At 40.3% G+C, this 9,097-nt stretch overlaps 1 pseudogene across 1 annotated transcript; it reads left to right on the top strand.

The window, feature by feature from the left end:
- The first annotated feature begins 7,610 nt into the window (after positions 1-7,610).
- Positions 7,611-8,884, top strand: LOC136122725 (DNA-directed RNA polymerases I, II, and III subunit RPABC4 pseudogene; annotated as a pseudogene). Its single transcript, XR_010655843.1, has one exon. The product of XR_010655843.1 is annotated as a DNA-directed RNA polymerases I, II, and III subunit RPABC4 pseudogene (transcript).
- Positions 8,885-9,097: the final 213 nt, after the last annotated feature.

Raw genomic sequence — 9,097 nt, 5'->3', positions numbered from 1 at the left:
CTTCTGGGTTGTAGAGTTTCTGCTGAGAAATCAGCTGTTACCCTTATGGGAGTTCCCTTCTATGTTATTTGTCATTTTTCTCTTGCTGCTTTCAATAGTTTTTCTTTGTCTTTAATTTTTGCCAATTTGATTACTATGTGTCGTGGCATGTTTCTTCTTGAGTTTATCCTGTATGGGACTCTCTATGCTTCCTGGACTTGGGTGGCTATTTCCTTTCCCATGTTAGGGAAATTTTCAACTATAATCCCTTCAATTATTTCTCAGGTCCTTTCTCTCTCTCTTCTCCTCTGGGACCCCTATTATGTGAATGTTGTTGCATTTAATGTTGTCCCAGAGGTCTCTTAGGCTGTCTTCAGTTCTTTTCATTCTTTTTTCTTTATTCTGTTCCACAGCAGTGAATTCCACCATTCTTTCTTCCAGGTCACTTATCCGTCCTTCTGCCACAATTATTCTGCAATTGATTCCTTCTAGTGTATTTTTCATTTGTTATTGTATTGTTCATCTCTGTTTGGTTGTTCTTTAATTCTTCTAGATCTTTGTTAAACATTTCTTGCATCTTCTCGATCTTTGCCTCCATGCTTTTTCCGAGGTCCTGGATCATCTTCACTATCACTATTCTGAATTCTTTTTCTGGAAGGTTGCCTATCTCCACTTCATTTAGTTGTTTTTCTGGGGTTTTATCTTGTTCCTTCATCTGGTACATAGCCCTCTGCCTTTTCATCTTGTCTATCTCTCTGTGAATGTGGTTTTTGTTCCACGGCCTGCAGGATTGTAGTTCTTCTTGCTTCTGCTGTCTGCCCTCTGGTGGATGAGGCTATCTAAGAGACTTATGAAAGTGTCCTGATGGGAGGAACCAGTGGTGGGTAGAGCTGGCTGTTGCTCTGGTGGGCAGAGCTCAGTAAAACTTTAATCTGCTTGTCTGCTGATGGGTGGGGCTGGGTGGGTCCCCTCCCTGTTGGTTGTTTGGCCTGAGGCGACCCAACACTGGAGCCTACCCGGGCTCTTTGGTGGGGCTAATGGAGGACTCTGGGAGGGCTCACACCAAGGAGTACTTCCCATAACTTCTGCTGCCAGTGTCCCTGTCCTCTCTGTGAGACACAGCCACACCCCACCTCTTCAGGAGACCCTCCAACACTAGCAGGTAGGTCTGGTTCAGTCTCTATGGGGCCACTGCTCCTTCCCCTGGGTCCCAATGCGCACATTACTTTGTGTGTGCCCTCCAAGATTGGAGTCTCTGTTTCCCCCAGTCCTGTCGTTGTCCTGCAATCAAATCCCACTAGCCTTCAAAGTCTGATTCTCTAGGAATTCCTCCTCCCATTACCAGACCCCCAAGTTCAGAAGCCTGATGTGGGCTTAGAACCTTCAATCCAGTGGGTGGTCTTCTGTGGTATATGTTCTCCAGTTTGTGAGTCACCCACCCAGGAGTTATGGCATTTGATTTTATTGTAATTGTGCCCCTCCTACCATTTCATTCTGGTTTCTCCTTTGTCTTTGAATGTGGGGTATCTTTTTTGGTTAGTTCCAGTGTCTTCCTGTCAATGGTTGTTCAGCAGTTAGTTGTGATTCCGGTGGTCTTGCAAGGAGAAATTGACTTTCAAACTAAGTTCCTACTTCTCCATTCTCTGGCCATTGATTAAAGCCTGTGCTATTTCAGTCTTAGCATCCATTTTGTTATTGGCTGTGTAAATCCGAATGGAAAAAGAACCCTCCCTGCTAAGGCAGGGGGCTTTTTCTGGGCTAGGGCCCAAGTGGGGGTGAGGTAGAAGATATATGGGCCCCTGGGACAAACAGCTGTGTTTGTCAAGTGGAGTAAAATTAAAGCTTTGTTCTCACCCAGACACTCCAAGGACAAAGGTAATGGCAGAAGCTGAGCTCTGCTGAACTAAAGAGATAAGATGACCACTGCTGAGGTCAAAGAAAATTTCCCTGTCTGTACATGTGCAGGAAGGCTACTTGGGGGGTCAAAAAGGAAGGAGATGCCACCCCATAATAAGTGTGTACATGCACCCATAGACCTCTGCAGTGGGATCCATCTTAGCAAAAATTTGCACACGCGTAAATTGGTTCAAGATGGCAGAGAAGAAGAACTTACACTCACTCCCTCTTATGAGAGCACCAGAATCATAACTAACTGCTGAACAATCATCAACAGGAAGACACTGGAACTCACCAAAAAAGATACCCCACATCCAAATACAAAGGAGAAACCACAATGAGACAGGAGGAGGGGTAAAATCACAATAAAATCAAATCCCATAACCACTGGGTGGTGACTCACAAACTGGATAACGATTATACCACAGAAGTCCACCCACTGGAATGAAGGTTGTGAGCCCCACGTTAGGCTTCCCAACCTGGGGATCTGGAAAAGGGAGGGGGAATTCCCAGTGAATCAGACTTTGAAGGCTAGCGGGATTTGATTGCATGACTTTGACAGGACTGGGGGAAACTGGCGTCTCCACTCTTGGAGGGCATACACAAAGTAATGTGCACATCAGGACCCAGAGGAAGTAGCAGTGACCCCATAGGAGACTGAACTAGACGTACCTGCTAGTGTTAGAGGGTATCCTGCAGAGGCGGGGGGTGGCTGTGTCTCACCATGAGGACAAGGATACTGGCAGCAGAAATTCTGGGAAGTACTCATTGGCGTGAGCCCTCATGGAGTCCGCCATATAGCCCCACCAAAGAGCCTGTAGCCTCCAGTGCTGAGTTGCCTCAGCCCATACAACCAAAGGCAGGGAACTCAGCACCCCCCCCATCAGCAGACAAACGGATTAAAGTTTTACTGAGCTCTGCCCACCAGAGCAATACCCAGCTCTACCCACCATCAGTCCCTCCCATCAGGAAGCTTGCACAAGCCTCTTAGATAGCCCCATCCACCAGAGGCCAGTCAGCAGAAGCAGGAAGAATGACAATCCTGCAGTCTGTGGAAGGAAAACCACATTCACAGAAAGAGAGACAAAATGAAAAGGCAGAGGGCTATGTACCAGATGAAGGAACAAGATAAAACCTCAGAAAAACAATTAAATGAAGTGGAGATAGGTAACCTTCCAGAAAAAGAATTATGAATAGTGATAGTGAAGGTGATACAGGACCTTGGAAAAAGAATGGAGGCAAAGATCAAGAAGATGAAAGAGATGTTTAACAAAGTCCTGGAAGAATTAAATAAAAAACACCTAGAAGAATTAAAGAACAAATACACAGAGATGAACAATACAATAACTGAAATGAAAAATACACTGCAAGGAATCAATAGCAGAATAACTGAGGCAGAAGAACAGATAAGTGACCTGGAAGACAGAATGGTGGAATTCACTGCCATGGAACAGAATAAAGAAAAAAGAATGAAAAGAAATGAAGACAGGGCTTCCCTGGTGACTCAGTGGTTAAGAATCCGCCTGCCAATGCAGGGGACACGGGTTCAAGCTCTGGTCTGGAAAGATCCCACCTGCCACGGAGCAACTAAGCCCATGTGCCACAACTACTGAGCCTGCGCTCTAGAGCCTGCGAGCCACAACTACTGAGCCCGCGTGCCACAACTACTGAAGCCCACGCACCTAGAGCCCGTGCTCCGCAACTAGAGAAGCCACCGCAATGAGAAGCCCACGCACCGCAACAAAGAGTAGCCCCTGCTCGCCCCAACTGGAGAAAGCTTGCGTGCAGCAACGAAGATCCAATGCAGCCAAAAATAAATTAATAAAAAATAAATTAAAGTACAGAATTATAAAAAAAAAAAGAAAGAAAAAAATGAAGACAGACTAAGAGACCTCTGGGACAACATTAAACGCAGCAACATTTGCATTATAGGGGTCGCAGAAGAAGAAGAAGAGAGAGAAAGGACCCAAGAAAATATTTGAAGAGATTATAGTCAAAAACTTCCCTAACATTGGAAAGGAAATAGCCACCCAAGTCCAGGAAGCTCAGACAGTCCCAGGCAGGATAAACCCAAGGAGAAACACACTGAGACACATAGTAATCAAATTGACAAAAATTAAAGACAAAGAAAAATAATTAAAAGCAACAAGGGAAAATGACAAATAACATACAACAGAACTCCCATAAGGTTAACAGCTGATTTCTCAGCAGAAACTCTACCAGCCAGAAGGGAGTGGCACGATATATTTAAAGTGATGAAAGTGAAGAACCTACAACAAACATTAACCTACCCAGCGAGGATCTCATTCAGATTCGACGGAGAAATCAAAAGCTTTACATACAAGCAAAAGCTAAGAAAATTCAGCTCTACAGCAAATGCTAAAGGAACTTCTCTAAGTGGGAAACACGAAAGAAGAAAAGGACCTACAAAAACAAACCCAAAACAATTAAGAAAATGGTAATAGGAACACACATATCGATAATTACCTTTAATGCTCCATCCAAAAGACACAGGCTTGCTAAATGGATACAAAAACAAGACCATATATATGCTGTGTATAAGAGACACACTTCAGACTTAGGGACACATACAGACTGAAAGTGAGGGATGGCAAAAGATATTACATGCAAATGGAAATCAAATGAAAGCTGGAGTAGCAATGCTCATATCAGATAAAATAGACTTTAACATAAAGAATGTTACAAGAAACAAGGAGGGACACTACATAATGATCAAGGGATCAATCCAAGAAGAAGATATAACAATTATAAATATATCTGCACCCAATATAGGAGCACCTCAAAACATAAGGCAACTGCTAACAGCTATAAAAGAGGAAATCAACAGTAACACAATAATAGTGGGGGACTTTAACACCTCACTTACACCAATGGACAGGTCATCCAGTCAGAAAATTAATAAGGAAACACAAGCTTTAAATGACACAATAGACCAGATAGACTTAACTGATATTTATAGGACTTTCCAGCGCAAAACAGCAGATTACACTTTCTTCTCAAGTGCACATGGACCATTGTCCAGGATAGATTACATCTTGGGTCACAAGTAAAGCCTCGGTAAATTTAAGAAAATTGAAATCATATCAAGCATCTTTTCCGACCACAACGCTGTGAGATTTGAAGTGAATTACAGGGAAAAAAACGTAAAAAACACAAACACCTGGATGCTGAACAATATGTTAGTAAATACCCAAGAGATCAGTGAAAAAACCAAAGAGGAAATCAAAAAATACCTAGAGACAAATGACAATGAAAACATGATGATCGAAAACCTATGGGATGTAGCAAAAGCAGTTCTAAGAGGGAAGGTTATCGCTATACAAGCCTACCTCAAGAAACAAGAAAAATCTCAAATAAACAATCTAACCTTACACCTAAAGGAACTAGAGAAAGGAGAACAAACAAAAACCAAAATTAGTAGAAGGAAGGAAATCATAAAGATCAGAGCAGAAATAAATGAAATAGAAACAACTAAAACAATAGCAAAGATCAATAAATCTGAAAGCTGGTCCTTTGAGAAGATAAACAAAATTGATAAACCTTTAGACAGACTCATCAAGAAAATGAGGGAGAGGACTCAAATCAATAAAATTAGAAATGAAAAAGGAGAAGTTGCAATGGACACCGCAGAAATACAAAGCATCCTAAGAGACTACTACAAGCAACTCTATGCCAATAAAATGGACAGCCTGGAAGAAATAGACAAATTCTTAGAAAGGTATAAATTTCCAAGACTGAACCAGGAAGAAATGGAAAATATGAACAGATGAATCACAAGTAATGAAATTGAAACTGTGATTAAAATTCTTCCAACAAACAAAAGTCCAGGACCAGATGGCTTCACAGGTGAATTCTATTAGACATTTAGAGAAGAGCTAACAGCCATCCTTCTCAAACTCTTCCAAAAAATTGCAGAGGAGGGAATACTCCCAAACTCATTCTATGAGGCCACCATCACCCTGATACCAAAACCAGACAAAGATACTACAAGAAAAGAAAATTACAGACCAAAATCACTGATGAATATAGATGCAAAAATCCTCAACAAAATACTAGCAAACAGAATCCAACAACACATAAAAAGGGATCATACACCATGATCAATTGGGATTTATCCCAGGGATGCAAGGATTCTTAAATATACGCAAATCAATCAATGTGATACACCATATTAACAAATTGAATAATAAAAACCATATATGATCATCTCAATAGATGCAGAAAAAGCTTTTGAGAAAATTCAACACCCATATATGATACAAAACTCTCCAGAAAGTGGGCATAGAGAGAACCCACCTCCACATAATAAAGGCCATATACAACAAACCCACAGCAACCATCATTCTCAATGGTGAAAAACTGAAAACATTTCCTCTAAGGTCAGGAACAAGATAATGATGTTCACTCTCACCACTATTATTCAACATAGTTTTGGAATTCCTCCCCATGGCAATCAGAGAAGAAAAAGAAATAAAAGGAATACAAATTGGAAAAGAAGAAATGAAACTGTCACTGTTTGCACATGACATGATACTATAGATAGATAATCCTAAAGGTGCCACCAGAAAACTACTAGAGCTAATCAATGAATTTGGTAAAGTTGCAGGATACAAAATTAATGCACAGAAATCTCTTGCATTCCTATACACTAAAGATGAAAAATCTGAAAGAGAAATTAAGGAAACAATTCCATTTACCATTGCAACAAAAAGAATAAAATACCTAGGAATAAACCCAACTAAGGAGACAAAAGACCTGTATGCAGAAAACTAAAAGACACTGATGAAAGGAATCAAAGACGACACAGATGGAGAGATATAGGATTTTCTTGGATTGGAAGAATCAGTATTGTGAAAATGAATACACTACCCAAAGCAATCTACAGATTCAATGCAATCCTTATCAAATTACCAATGGCATTTTCTGCAGAACTAGTATAAAAAGTCTTAAGATTTGTATGGAGACACAAAAGACCCTGAATAGCCAAAGCAATGTATTTTTTATTTTTTTTTAATTTTTGGCTGCATTGGATCTTCGTTGCTGTGCGTGGGCTTTCTCTGGTTGTGGCGAGCGGGGGCTACTCTTTGTTGCAGTCTGCGGGCTTCTCATTGTAGTGGCTTCTCTTGTTGCAGAGCACAGGCTCTAGGTACACGGGCCTCAGTAGTTGTGGCACGTAGGCTCACTAGTTGTGTCACGTGAGCTCTAGAGCGCAGGCTTAGTAGCTGTGTTGCATGGGCTTAGTTGCTCCGCAACATGTGTGATCTTCCTGGGCCAGGGTGCGAACCCATGTCCCCTGCTTGGGCAGGCAGATTCTTAACCACTGTGCCACCAGGGAAGCCCCGCCAAAGCAATCTTGAGGGAAAAAAACGGAGCTGGAGGAATCAGACTCCCTGACTTCAGACTATACTACAATGCTACAGTAATCAAGATAATGTGGTACTGGCACAAAAACTGAAATATAGATCAATGGAATAGGATAGAAAACCCAGAGATAAACCCACACACCTATGGTCAACTAATCTATGACAAAGGAGGCAAGGATATATAATGGAGAAAAGGCAGTCTTCAATAAGTGGTGCTGGGAAAACTGACAGCTACATGTAAAAGAATGAAATTAGAACACTCCCTAACACCATACACAAAAATAAACTCCAAATGGATGAAGGACCTAAATGTAAGACCGGACACTATAAAACTCTTAGAGGGGACACAGCGGTGAGTCAGAATCTGTTTGCAAGCACAGAGAAGTTTCTCCATGTTATGTGGGTACAACAATGGACACCCAGAAGGACGTTCAACTCCCAAAGCAACAGCCAATGATATATATCTGTGGAGAATGTCACACAGAAAATGAAATAAAATCAAGGGATCCAATCCAATGCACAGAATGTGGATACAGAATAATGCACAAGAAAAGGACTAAAAGATTGGTGGGTTTTGATGCTCGATGAAACACGAAATTCAGAGGAATATCTTCATTTGTATTTGGATTTGCTGTTAATATTGTATAGCTTTTGATTAGTGTACTTTATGAATACAACTATACACACGTTTTCATTTTAAAAGCCATGTTGTATTTAGGTATCTACTAATAGTTTATATAAGGATATTATTTTTTGTTCAGTTACATGGTTTGTAATTTAATTTTATTGTATATGTAATCTGACACACAATGAAGGTTAAAAGTGCTTCCCCAAACTACACTTTAATCAAATTCTAGAATCATCTGGCACCCTTGTTAAAAATGAAGTTTGCTAGGGCCCTCTAAAGGTCTGATTAAGTAAGTTCCTAGGAAACCACTGTTTTACATCACCAATTGTTTGTAAACTCTCCAGCATCATTTTGTATAGAGTATACCAATGCACTTACCGTCAGTGTGCATATCTCATTTTGAGTTAAAATTTTCATTTGTTAACTTGGCATAGGCCTTTCTGTATTTGTATATAATGCTTGGCTACTTTTTAAATCTTTGGCAAGGGAAAAGAAACTTTAATGGTTGCTTTCTATAAGGCAAAATCAACCCGAAGTAAAGTGGATGAAGCAGACTATTAAGGCAGGTACAATTTCCCAGGTGTAATCATCCATTAAGGTAGAAACTCTGCTTTCAGGATATTAAAAAAATGAGTTGGTTTACACTGAATTGTTGGATGACTGTTTAAAGCTTTTGCCTTGATCTTAGGGATATGGATGCTCAGATACTCCATCTGTTCCAGGATTCAATTAGATATATTTCAACTTTGTTAATAGCTTTGTGCGTCTCTCACATTCAAAGTATTAACCATACCATTTTTTAAAAAAAGAGGTATTTCTACTACCATCCTCAAATAGTAAGTTCTATAAATTTATTATGTGCTATACAAAGTACTACCATACTCAAGATTTTTAAAGAGTGCTTCCTTGGTCCAGGTTTTCCTGGACCGTGGCTTTCATAATCTTGTAATTCTGCCATGTTCCTTCTTGAGCTTGTCCTTTCTATACAAGAGTCCCAGTAAATATCTCTTTACAACCACCACAACAACAAAACTCTTAGAGGAAAACATAGGAAGAACACTCTTTGACATAAATCACAGCAAGATCTTTTTTGACCCACCTTCTAGAGTAATGGAAATAAAAAACAAAAATAAACCAAGGGGACCTAATGAAACTTAAAAGCTTTTGCACAGCAAAGGAAACAGTAAACAAGACAAAAAGACAACCCTCA

The sequence above is a fragment of the Phocoena phocoena genome, chromosome 4 (assembly GCF_963924675.1).
Source record: "Phocoena phocoena chromosome 4, mPhoPho1.1, whole genome shotgun sequence".
Classification (NCBI taxonomy): domain Eukaryota; kingdom Metazoa; phylum Chordata; class Mammalia; order Artiodactyla; family Phocoenidae; genus Phocoena; species Phocoena phocoena.
Note: the sequence above shows the minus strand (reverse complement) of the source record. Positions and strands in the feature narration are given on the sequence as shown.